The 13332-nt window shown below is 47.7% G+C and overlaps 1 protein-coding gene across 3 annotated transcripts in view; it reads left to right on the top strand.

The window, feature by feature from the left end:
• Positions 1–4438: 4438 nt before the first annotated feature.
• Positions 4439–13332, top strand: part of LOC125719424 (glutamate receptor ionotropic, kainate 5-like) — a 38681-nt gene continuing 29787 nt past the window's right edge. Inside the window, exons 1-3 of one of the 3 annotated variants that reach the window (XM_048994175.1) lie at positions 4439–5202; positions 6139–7134; positions 7785–8057. The gene's annotated coding sequence lies outside the window, so the exon portion shown is untranslated. Of the gene's footprint in view, positions 5203–5594; positions 6034–6138; positions 8058–13332 lie in introns of those variants that run through there. The other 2 variants (XM_048994173.1, XM_048994174.1) reach the window with 2 other exon arrangements.

The following is a 13332-nucleotide window of genomic DNA, read 5'->3' on the forward strand; positions in this document are numbered from 1 at the left end:
TCATTAAAAAAACACATATAGTTAGAACAACTATGTATTCCCCAGACAGTCCACCATCTAATCCCTAGTGTAATACCACCCAGGCCTAGCCTGCACTCTCCCCACCTCTCAAAAATAAAGTCTTTATTAAAAGCCCAACTTTGTATCACTTGTTTCAATGTAATCAACTTCATCTGATCTTGCAACTCCTGCTAATTATTTGGTACTCCAAAGTTTGAGAACCACTGCCTGGTACAGTGTTCCTTGGGAATTTGAAAAAGATCCATGAAATATTGTTAATTTACTCTGTTCTGCATCTGCCCTTTCCTTCCTTTGCTGCCACCTAGTTTTTCTGAAAATTACATTTAGTGCAGATTTCATCCATATAATGATTTTTGTGAATTGATAATAATCAATGACGATCTTGGCCAGGACTTCCTGGAAGAAGATATATTGTATCTCAATGGAACCTTCCTGGTAAAATAAGGGATAAATAAATAAAATAATATCAAATCTAAGACCATTCGATACAGGAATTATCGTATTCATATTTTCAGATATTGTCCACAGTCACCCTTACCATTGCTGCCATTAAGTAGTGTTGTTTCAAACTGGTGTGATTGTCTCAAAACTTGCAAAGTTTCAAAAAGATACATCAAATACTTGTCAAGTTATCACACTAAAGAGAAAGTGTCTGCAGCGGTGGTGGATCCTTGCCAAAACCATTCCCCATTCATGAAATTCAATAAATCCATACGCAGCAGTCCTAGTTTGGAAATTGGATGGCTGAATGGGGGAAGGCAGGGTAGGTTATTTGTGTTTTATTTGATTTTCGTTAAATATGTCCATAAGTATTTTGTGGTCTTCATTAATTGTTAAAAAAAATTGTCTCAACTTCTAATTTACTGATATTGTGAAAATAATAATGCACATGCATATGAGAAAAGGAACATTATACTGGAAATATACTGTACAAACATACAAGGTGAATATGTGTGATTGATGTGTGAATGCTGACAAACTCTTTCCCATGTGACATTCTGCTGTTTTTCTGCTGACGCTGTGTTGGAAGCTGACAGTCAAGGCATCCTTCCAGACATTGTTACTGTGCATATCTCTCTCTCTGTGTGTGTGTGTGTGTGTGTGTGTGTGTGTGTGTGTGTGTGTGTTTGTTTGGGTGGGTGGGTGTGGGTGTGTGTGTGTGTGAAGATCCCATGGAGCAGTTGGCACACAGGTCTGTGTTCTGGCCTGTAAGCACCTGTGACTCACCTTCGCTGACTTACCAGGCTGCAATAAAGATGCATGTGCAGTGATTTACTCCAGGTAGCAATTTAGACTTCAGCAAAGGGCTTTTTCATGGATGGAGATTTTGAGTGTAGACAGTAGAGCCATATCTCTACCAGTGGGGGGATGGAGGGTTGAGGGCTGATTCAGTCTGTTCCAATGTAAAAACTAAAACTACACCCTTTGGCTTTATGTTTAATGCGTATATATTCGAGCAGGGCCACCCAAACCTGCTCCTGGAGATCTACCCTCCTGCAGAGTGCAGGTGCCGCCATAATTTAACACACCTGATACAGATAATCAGGGCCTTCAGTAATATCTCAGTATTAGAGCCAGCTTAGCTTCAACATAGCTGGCTCTAATACTGAGATGCTGCTGAAGGGCCTGATTATCTGTACCATGTGTGTTACAGGTGGGAAATCTCCAGGAGCAGGGCTGGGTGGCCCTGTATTAGAGGATATGTTAGATTGTCACCATCTGCATTTCTGTCAGTATAACAAACCGTCCTTGCAGGTTGTATTCTCTCCATCCACCGTGGTTAGTGGAGCAGGAGACAAGGTCAAGGAGACTTGGTGACCCTTCATACTGTGCACACGTGCTCATATAGAGGTGAGGAAATGCTCAACCCAACTGAACTGAAGCAGCACACAGATCCAGAGTAATTTGCATCTGTTCAGAGACACAGAGAGCCAAAACCATCTACATTTTTTGTTTACCTTGCCTCCTTGGCCTCGTCCTGGGTATGATGTTAAACTACATCTGGCCCTGCAGGCGGTCCTTCAACTTGCAGGGACAAATTTAGGGGTTAATGGCACGATAAAACGTAAAAATGTTTCACACAGCTCCAAGGCAATGGACAGGACTCCTATCTGCTCTCTGCAGGAGTAGCTCTGCTGCAGCCGCCCACAGGAAGGCTGCGCGCATGATGACGGGGATGGGGGAAAGCCTTCGGGAGCCTTATCCCTGGACGAGATGAAACCGCTGGAAAGTCAATGGGGTCAAGCCTGTTGGGGATCGGAGCTGGTGTGGTGCTGAGGCGTCACCTGCTGCATGGCAGCCGATCCGGGTAGGTGTGTGGAACATTTTGTCTCTCTGGCAAGATGACCATCTTCATCTGCCAGGGGAGCTCTGTAAACTCTGCATTTCAGTGACTGCACTCTCTGAGGTATACAAACCGGGGAGTGGCCAGATCTCTGTAGGTGGGTATACCTATTATTGGACTCGTCGGTCTGATGGCTGCCATACTCAGGGAGTCGTTGTTGCTGTAGTGGATTGGCTCCACCGATGTCATTCCTTTCAAGGAACGAATTATGAGACTCCGGCTATGGCACAACTTGGGTGTCTCACTGTCAATTTTCATAAAGCATTCAGCTCAGCTGTTTGAGCTGCCCTGTGGGTCATCCCGAGACGCGGGATCCCCCCAAAGTTACTCAATGTCATGACCGGCCTGTACACTGGTACTGTGAGTGCTGTGCAGAGTGGAAGCAGAACCTCTGCATTCTTCCTAGTTTCTAGATTCTGGGGTTCATCAGGGGTGTGTTCTTGTTCCTCTTGTGTTCAATGCTTACATGGACTTGGTGTTGGGCAGGGTTGTGGGGTCCAGCGGCTGTGGAGCATCTGTGCGAAAAGATTTACTGCTCTTGACTTTGCTTACAATGCTGTGATCTTCGCGGAGTCAATGGAGGCTCAGATCAGGGCTCTTGAGAGACTGAGTGAGGAGTCTGAGTGTCTGGGCTTGTGAGTGTCCTGGATAAAAACCAAGATCCAGGCCTTTAACGACCTTTTGGGCACAGCCGTCAGCAGCGAGTCTGTGGAGAGAATCTTGATCGAGTGGTTCACTTACCTCGGCAGCGACATTCATGTCTCTGGTGACTCTTCCTGTGAAGTCAGTAGACAGATTGGGAGAGCAAGGGGGTTCACGAGGTCGCTGGAAAGGGGTGTGTGGCGCTCCTGATATCTTTGAAGAGGAGGAAGGTCCAAGTTTTTAGAGTTCTGGTGCTCCCTGTCTTGCTGTTAGACGTGGACCCTGTCCGGTGACCTGAGAGGAAGACTGGAGTCTTTTGGTACTGTGTCTCTTCGGAGAATCCTTGGGTCCCGCTGGCTTAACTTTGTGTTGAGTGGTTGCTCAGGGAGTCCCGAATGAGGCACATAACCTGCATTGTGAGGGAGCATCAGTTACAGCACTACAGCCATGTGGCGAGTTTCCCTGAGGGTGATCCGGCTCGCAGGATCCACATTGCTGAGAACCCGAGCGGCTGGACCAGGCTGAGGGGACGCTCACGTAACACCTGGCTGTGACAGATGGCTGCGGCCATTTCTAGAGGCTGGGACTGGACCGCATGTCAGCCTGGGGAGGTCGCCAACAGGGATACCGAGGCATTCTTCATGTGGTGGGCGTGACTGTATCGGTGCATGCTTCCCAACCTCACCTGACCAGATCTGACGTGACCTAACCTAACCTTTCTGACTCTCACTAAATTCATAAACCTGCATAGAAATCTGCTTATGATCAACACAAATTTTTATGTTTCGTATTCTAATGTAGTGAGGCAGCTTTGCTTTGTGTGTCAGAGATCGAGTATTTATTTGCTTGTGTGTTTGGTGGAAAACTAAAAACGTCACCCATATTTGCCTTGTGTGACTTTAATTACTATGCTGACTAAAAAAGCAAATTGCTTTGTCAATATATCTGTGTATATTTGTGTGTGTGTGTGTGTGTGTGTCTGTCTGTATTTGTGTATATTTGGGTGTCTGTCTGTTTGTATCTCTGTGTCTGTCTGTATCTGTGTGTCTGTCTGTCTGTGTATATTTGGGTGTCTGTCTGTTTGTATCTCTGTGTCTGTCTGTATCTGTGTGTCTGTCTGTCTATTTGTGTATATTTGGGTGTCTGTCTGTTTGTATCTCTGTGTCTGTCTGTGTGTCTGTGTCTCTGTGTGCCCTGCACATGCTGTATATCAGTGTTTTTACTGGAATATCCCAGACTGACAGAGACAGCTAGGGGAGGGAGGGAGCAGCTGATGTTTCTCTTTGAAAACCAGAGGGAGGCAGAGAGTGAGAAAAAGGGGAGGGGGCATGACGGGGGGGGGGTTTATGGTAGGAGGGTGAGGAGAGAGAGATAGAGAGAGAGGCAGAGGAGGAGCTCCTGATTGGACTGGAGAGAAAGCAGAGGAGATATAGAGATGCAGCGAGATGTGCATCCTGCGCGCCTGAACTAGCGGGCAGGCAGGGAGAAGCTGCACGGAGCCTGGGGAAGGCACACAGAACTGTACAGTGCCACACGGAGCCTGGGGAAGGCACACAGAACTGTACAGTGCCACACGGAGCCTGGGGAAGGCACACAGAACTGTACAGTGCCACACGGAGCCGGGGAAGGCACACAGAACTGTACAGTGCCACACGGAGCCTGGGGAAGGCACACAGAACTGTACAGAGCCACACGGAGCCTGGGGAAGGCACACAGAACTGTACAGTGCCACACGGAGCCTGGGGAAGGCACACAGAACTGTACAGAGCCACACGGAGCCACAGAGAGCCAGGTCTGCCCAGGAAGAGTGCAGTGCAGTACAGTGCAACGCAGGCAGGAGACACCCGTCTGCTCGCTGCCTGCGCCGCCGTAGCCGCCTGTCACTGTGAGCGTGCCGGACCGCCGCTACACACCTTCTGCTCTGCGTGCACGTTTGTGAGTGTGCGTGCGCGGCTGCTTGCGCGTGTGAGTGTGCAGCTGCCTGCGCGTGTGCACCCATCTGAATTTCCCTTTTTCTGGCGAGAGAAGTAACTGCAGCAGTGGACTCAAAGGGACAGAGCTGTTACTGTGGCTCCCTGTGTGTGGCGTGGCTGCCAGCACTGCATTGGTATTCTGGGGGCTCTCAGCTCCCCCTTAGGATGGATCTACAGGGACGGACTTTCACTTGCCTGGGGGGACGACGCTGACCTGGTGGGGTGAGTCTCTCTCTTTCTGTCTCATAGTCTCCTACACAGACTGTCAGGTGCCTTTTCTTCCATATTCACTTCATCAGTCAGTTTTTTCCATCATATTTGCTCCACCCCCCCTAACCCCCCACCTGCTTCCCAACCCCCTGTTGCTGTCTCTCTCTCTCTCTCTCTCTCTCTCCCTCTCTCTCCCTCCCTCTCTCTTGCTCTCTCACAGGCAGACTGACGCTCATTTTAATGAGATTGTTTTTGTTTGGTGTGTGTCACACCTTCCTCTCAGGTCTCTGAACCCACACCACGATCTATGGAATTAAAAGCTTATAAAAACAGCGATCATAAGCTGGAGAGATGAGTCACAGAGGAGAAAGATCCACACACCCTAAAGGCATCGGCATCATGTAACGCTGCTTTGAGCATTATGCTGTCTGATAGGACAGCCTGGGTAGAGTCACCGACGTCGGCTCCATGCTGTGAAACTCTCCCTCTGAACAACACTGACAGTCGCCAGAAGGTTCTCTAGACAAAGTGTTCTGCTGGCAGACAGGACTATGGGTCCCAGTGGCTTAGTGTTTGAGAGGAGGGGGGCTTTCATGTGAATTTGCACAAACCCACAATAAACCCTGGGTCACTTTCTTAACCTTGCATCTCTGAAGATTTTAGCAGATACACTATTTCTTGTCTTTTGGAATCGCTCAGCTTTTGGGAGATGTGTGGGCTAGTTGAGTTTGGCAAAGGGACACACGGGTTTCTTCTAGGACTCGGGAGAAGAGAAATGGCAGAAAGCAGCTGGTCTACTTTGAGATCCCAGTCAGCAATAGACCAAAATGCCACTTCACAGAGGTATACGCATTAGCAATGATGACACAGAGCTACACTAAATAAAGGAATAGTGTGTCAGAGGAATGAATGTGGTATTTGAGTAATATGTCTGCTTCTTGTCCACAGATACCTGGTTTCATAGTGCTTACCTCTCTACCCTGCCTAAGCACTTTCTCTGGCCCCAGTGTTGGTTTCTCACAATGGACCAAACCTGCTACATCCAGAACCACACAGACCGCATGGCAGACAGCAGCTCCAAGGCTTCCTTCACGTCCTTCGGAATCTGAGCAGGGATTCTGTTCATGACCGGATCCTGTGGATTTTCCTTTTGTGCAATGCTCAGATTTGGATTGATGTCGATATGGGATTTGATTCATATTGCAGGCATGAGATCATCCACCCGATGGAGTTTTTGATCTTATAATGTACTGACCTTCTTCAGACAGTTACCGCAGTCATCTGGAGAGAGAGTGACATTGTTTTGCTCATCACAGCTGGAATTCAGACCTTCAGAACACCACTGTAAAAGCCCAGCTTTCTGTGAGAGCCCATCACTGTGAAAGCCCAGCTTTCTGTGAGAGCCCATCACTGTGAAAGCCCAGCTTTCTGTGAGAGCCCATCACTGTGAAAGCCCAGCTTTCTGTGAGAGCCCATCACTGTGAAAGTACAGATTTTTGTGAGAACCCAGTTTTCTGCACCTGCCTGCATTAGTCACAGGAAGAGCTCATGTGAGGAACACAGGAACCCCCCCCCCCTTGAGGGGTCCTGGAGCATTGTGGGATTCCTGCTCTGAGTCATATGGTGCATTGAGCCCCCTGTGCCACATTTGGGTGGTGTCTCTATTTGACATAAACATTGTATTTGCTTTATTTTTATTTTTTTTTGAGAAATCAAAATATTTGGTAAAATGATGAATTAAGGACACTGTATTTTAGCCTCAATTTATCACGTGACAATACAATAGGTGGCGCTGGGGGAAGCAGAAGACTAAGCATAGAGGGACGAGTGAAAAGTTAGGGAAGAATCACTGGAGGAGTGAGGGAGCTACAGAGTAGCGACCCTAAGAAGACTCCAGCTGCCTCTACTGTGGTGGGGTGGAACGGAAGAGGAGGCGAGGGGAAGGTGAGAAGGTGTGGAATTAAACAGCGGCGGTGTGATGTGCCTGAGCTTAGAGTGAGAAGCAGAGGGAGGACGGGGCCACCTTTCCGTGGTCGTCACGGTGAGCGGCGGCTGCCGGTACATCGCTCCAGCATTAGCAGAAGCACACGCCTGTCGCTATAGCATCAGAGCCGGCCAGGTGCCGGGGGCCAGGTGCCGGGGCAGGGGGCAGTGCTGCTATCAGAGGCAATTAAGGGAATCTGATTGAGCGCCTCAGTCTCCTGCCTTAGACTCGTGACTCATGAGAGTGACTTAAGTGAGACCAGCAGAGACGGTGAACGGGCACCTGTGCCAGGAAGACGCCCCTTGGCTTTGCTTTCATTAACTGATTTGAGAAACCTGGGAAGAGGATTTGAAGGCCTCCTCACGGCCCAGAGGGATAATGGTGCGGGGGGAGGAGGGGCAGAGTCAGATACTCCTGGTCTGGGGCTGTTTTTTGTTTTCCTGAGCCGTTCTCATCCTGGAATCAGGCGTGAGCTCAGCGTTTCTGTCCTTCGCCAAAAGAGGAGCTCTGCCATCCACCTGCCCTCCTTCACTCCTTCCATTCCTCCATCTCTCATCCTCTCTCCATAGCTCTCTGTTTGGTCACAGCAGAATTACGCACTTTTTTCCAGATATATTTCCTGGAAAAATACCGCCCCACTGAGACCTAAGATTTCTGTAGTGGTCGATGACTCTCTCTCCACCTCCACCAAGCCTTCAACTAAAAGATAAAGTCACCCCCCTCCACGTTGCCTGAGCCCCCTGGAGTCCTGTGGAGGGCAGCCCCTCTCTGGGGGACAGGAATAACAGCACCCTGGATGCGCGTCTCCTCTGGCCTGGCTTGTGTCGACAGCATCGCTTCGTCTACTATGGAACACAGCGCCTAGTCTTGGCAGACTCATTCTGTGAGTAAATATTTTTCTTCTATGTATTACGGCCTGTGAAGGTCTCTGCCCTCTGTGACTGTGGGCAGCCTGCTTGCCCTTGCGTCTCGCTGCATCCTGCATCAGGTGGCGCAGGCTCGCAGACGCAGGATGCAATCCGGCTCGCATGTGGTCGAGCAGATTACTGTTGTCTTCATTTCTCTGAAGAAATAGATCATAGTTATATAGCTTCACATTTCCAGTTCTGAGTTAGCTTTATGGAATGTGTGTTCCCCTATTGTTACTGGGGTCTTTTGGCAGTGAACACGTACAGTATTAATGAAGATATAAATGCCGCTTTACCACTTTACATGCAGCCATTTCTGCACAGTTCCTCTTCTTCCTGAAAAATTCATAGTGAGCAGACATCAGGCACAGTCAGGCAGAGCCCAGGGCAGTGGACAGGCTGGTAACCCTGGCCTGCTGTGGTTCAGCGGGGGGTGCTCAGTAGCCGATGTGCTCAGCATGAAGGGGTGGAGGGTTCTCAGTAACTGATGTGCTCAGCGTGACGGGCTGGAGAGTGTTTAGTAGCTGATGTGTTCAGTGTGACGGGCTGGAGAGTGTTTAGTAGCTGATGTGCTCAGCGTGACGGTCTGGAGAGTGCTTAGTAGCTGATGTGCTCAGTGTGACGGACAGTAGGGTGCTCAGTAGCTAATGTGGTCAGCGTGACAGGCAGGAGGGTGCTCAGTAGCTGATGTGCTCAGCGTTACGGGCAGGAGGGTGCTCAGTAGCCGATTTGCTCAGCGTGACAGGCAGGAGGGTGCTCAGTAGTTAATGTGGTCAGCGTGACAGGCAGGAGGGTGCTCAGTAGCTGATGTGCTCAGTGTGACGGACAGTAGGGTGCTCAGTAGCCGATTTGCCCAGCAAGACGGGCGGGAGGGTGCTCAGTAGCTGATGTGCTCAGCGTTACGGGCAGGAGGGTGCTCAGTAGCCGATTTGCTCAGCGTGACGGGCTGGAGAGTGCTTAGTAGCTGATGTGCTCAGTGTGATGGGCAGGAGGGTGCTCAGTAGCTGATGTGCTCAGCATTACGGGCAGGAGGGTGCTCAGTAGCTGATGTGCTCAGTGTGACGGACAGTAGGGTGCTCAGTAGCTGATGTTCTCAGCGTGACAGGCAGTAGGGTGCTCATTACCCGATGTGCTCAGCATTACGGGCAGGAAGGTGCTCAGTAGCGGATGTGTCCAGTGTGACGGACAGGTGGGTGCTCAGTAGATGATGTGCTCAGCGTGATGGGTAGGAGGGTGCTCAGTAGCCATTGTGCTCAGCATGATGGGAAGGAGGGTCCTCAGTAGCGGAGGTGCTCAGGGTGACAGGCAGGAGAGTGCTCAGTAACCGATGTGCTCAGCGTGACGGGCAGATGGGTGCTCAGTAGCTGATGTGCTCAGTGTGATGGGCAGGTGGGTTCTCAGCAGCCGGCATGTTAATGTAACGAGCAGCAGGGTCCCAGCAGCTGACGTGCCAGTGCGACAGGCAGCAAGGTGCTCAGCAGTCAGTGTGTCAATGTGATAGGCCGCAGACAGCTCAGCAACTGGTGTTCAGTGTGATGGACAGGAGGGTGGTCAGCACCCAGTGTGTTCAGTGTGATGGACAGGAGGGTGGTCAGCACCCAGTGTGTTCAGTGTGATGGACAGGAGGGTGGTCAGCACCCAGTGTGTTCAGTGGGATGGGGAGGAGGGTGGTCAGCACCCAGTGTGTTCAGTGGGATGGGGAGGAGGGTGGTCAGCACCCAGTGTGTTCAGTGGGATGGGGAGGAGGGTGGTCAGCACCCAGTGTGTTCAGTGTGATGGACAGGAGGGTGGTCAGCACCCAGTGTGTTCAGTGTGATGGACAGGAGGGTGGTCAGCACCCAGTGTGTTCAGTGGGATGGGGAGGAGGGTGGTCAGCACCCAGTGTGTTCAGTGGGATGGGGGGTGCTTCTGTCTTTGGCACATGGATCTGGTGTTAATAGCAAATATTTCATTAACTATTGATAATATGAAACTTTTTGTCTTTATTGTTTATATAAAATAAGTTTTATGAGTACTGTTTCGTTTGGGCTAAAAAAACTGCTAATTAAGTAATTAGTTAATTAATGAATAAAGTAGAATTAATGTGGTAATAGCTATTAATAGTAAAGCCCAAAGTCTTGCTGTAGAAATGCCCTTAGCTTGTTTTAGTAGTTGAGTAGAATCCTAATAATAAATAAATACGACAGTAATTTAATCTAATAATTTAAAACACACACACACACACACACACACACGGACATGTAGGGTATACCTATCCTTATGGGGCCCGCTCATTCACTTCTATGGGAAAAATGCTAACGCTAACTATGACAACCTTAACCCCCACCCTGCCCTAACCATAACCATAAGTAACCAAGCAAAATACAACAGTTTTTGCATTTTTAGTTTTTTCATAGCAGTCACTGATTTTTATAAAATAGAGTTTTCCCTTATGGGCACCAAGAAACCGGTCCCCATAAGCGAAAAAAAATGGATATTTATCACGTTATGGGGACATTGTGTCCTCAAAAGGATAGGTATACACACACACACACACACACACACACACACACACACACACACACACACACACACACACACACACACACAAAAGACACCGAAATAAAGCCCCCAGTACCCCCTCCCATTCACTTACAATAGGCTCTGTGAGGTGCCCTTGTCTGCAACAGTTATAATATCTTTTGTTTTGCATACTATCATTTGTAACTTTAGCTTGTGGAATCGCGACTATGCTTACATTGTAATTGTTAAGGGGTGTGTGTGGGGGGGGGGGTGTCTCTATTCACGCGTGGAGCCCCCAAAGCCTCCCATAATTCATCACTATTGTTAATGCATTCGCGATTGGGCAGTGGTGGCTTAATTGTTAGGGAAGTGCACTTCTGATCGAAAGATTGCAGGTTCGAATCCTCGAGCAGCAGGGCACTCTGGGCCCCAAGCACGGCTTCCCTGGCGCTGAATTAGCTGCCCCCTGCTGTGTCACATCGTCACATGTGGGTTAAATGCAGAGAAGACATTGTGTTGTTGTGCACTGTGTGCTGTGGTGTGTCAGCAATGACAATTGATCTCTAATTAGCCCTGATAAATGTACCTGATTAAATGCTGGTTCCTTTACATGCAGGGGATGTGTGACAGTCGCTCTCACCCAGACGTTCCCACAACAAATATTAACGAGCTAGTGGCTGTTTTATCTTGTCTGTCGATTACTTTTGCTTTTAGTCAGTGATGAGCAATAAGACACATTGGGCCTTAGAAAAAATATTCTAACATTCATCAATGTTTTTTTTTTGGGACTTGTTAGGTAATAATAGAATCCACACATAATTACTCACATTTGAGTGCTGACAAGTTTTTGCAAAACAATTGCTTAATGTATTTTCTTCCTATATTATAGGATTTCAATTAAAATATATTTTTTGTATCATTTATAATATTTTTAAATAATTATTTTATAATGATTGTTTAAAAAAATAATTCTTAACTTATTAAAAAGAGTGACAGCATCCATTCATCGTTTTGTGTTGTTTTATATCCTCTTCTGATGGTGCTGAGAATGACGCCTCCTTTGCCGCTCACTTTGACGCTCACTTTGACGCTCACTTACTGCGTTGATGTTTTTCTTAATGTTTGGCTCCCGGTGCTCCACCATCTTTTAAAATTAATCAAATTCTGAAATCAGTGGCAGTTCATGAGTAGGACTTTCTAAACCCATTTGACTGATGCATTCCACAGTGCCAGGAGATTAATCTCCAAACTCCAGTTTACACAAAATTCTTTGTAAATGCAAAAATTCACATTTACAGAAGTGCAAATCTCTAAATCAAAACAATTTACATCAGTAAAGATGTATTATTAGGGTAGAGCCCTTTAACAGTTTCAGGGCTATAGTTTTAAAGCCAAATCCAGTTATATTTGCATGATGTCTGGATGTTCTCTCAGTGTCTTCAATCCAAATGGTGCATTTTCTGCAGTTTTTACAGTGAAGGTGTTGATGTTCCTGTGCTGTCTGTGCTGCCTGTGATATCCCGGACTCTGTGACTGCAGGCCAACTTTCTGTCTCCCTCTGATTAGCACTGTAGGTTACCAGCACTGACTGGCTCATGGCAATAAATTATGAATGAATGGATTCATTTTCAAATATAAAATATATCAGCTGTCCTATGTTTGAATCAATCCAGTGCAACATAAAGCGCAGCTAAAGTCATGAAGCCATTTGCTCAGCACTGACTACAAACTGACGCTGAAATTTTCTGTGTGATTTTAATAGAAACTGTCTATTTGACCTTAATCTATAGGAAACACTGTCAGTTACAGTATGGGTTTCTGTGCAGCAGCTTCAACATGAAAATAAAGGCATGTTTCTGAACTCACAGTGACATCAGCACCGGCTGTCTAACTTCGCTGCATAACCTTTAACACTCTTTCTCGTGTCTCATTCGTCTGTCAATAACTTGCTTTTTGGTTGTGACTTGCATTGTAGCAACCAGTCATTGTGAGGGAACCTTAATTTGCTCGACTGCTGTTGGAAAACTACACACTGTATTATTTTCATCTGAATTCTTTTAGATTGTATTTACTTCATTTTTACATAGCACCTTTCCAGTATTGTTCTCAAATGTGCTTAACAAATATGTAGTATAAAAATTACAAATTTTTTTGAAACACGCAGAATAAGTGAATGCCATATTAACCTCCACCCCACGGCACTGCTAACCTCCACCCCACGGTGATGCTAATCTTCACCCCATGGCGATGCTAACCTCCACCCCACGGCACTGCTAACCTCCACCCCACGGTGATGCTAACCTCCACCCAACAGCACTGCTAACCTCCACCCCACGGCGATGCTAACCTCCACCCCACGGCACTGCTAACCTCCACCCCACGGTGATGCTAACCTCCACCCAACAGCACTGCTAACCTCCACCCCACTCCGATGCTAACCTCCACCCCACTCCGATGCTAACCTCCTACAGGTGAAAAATAAGTGTTATAGCTACATACTCAACGACATGCGTGCTTCTGTCTGCTAGCCCCAGACAGATCTGCGCATCTCTCTCAGCTCTTCCACGGCACTCCTCCACGTTTTCACCATAAGCTGTCACCTTTGCCTGTCTTTTCACCTTTCTCTGCTTTTCCATAAACATGATTTCCACGGGTCTGTCACTGCTAACAGCCCATGAGCTTGCAGCCGCAACACTGCACACTGACAGCCTTCTTCTGTAGTCATCTTAAATTCATAGGCATTGCGCT

Source organism: Brienomyrus brachyistius, chromosome 23 (genome assembly GCF_023856365.1).
Source record: "Brienomyrus brachyistius isolate T26 chromosome 23, BBRACH_0.4, whole genome shotgun sequence".
Lineage (NCBI taxonomy): Eukaryota > Metazoa > Chordata > Actinopteri > Osteoglossiformes > Mormyridae > Brienomyrus > Brienomyrus brachyistius.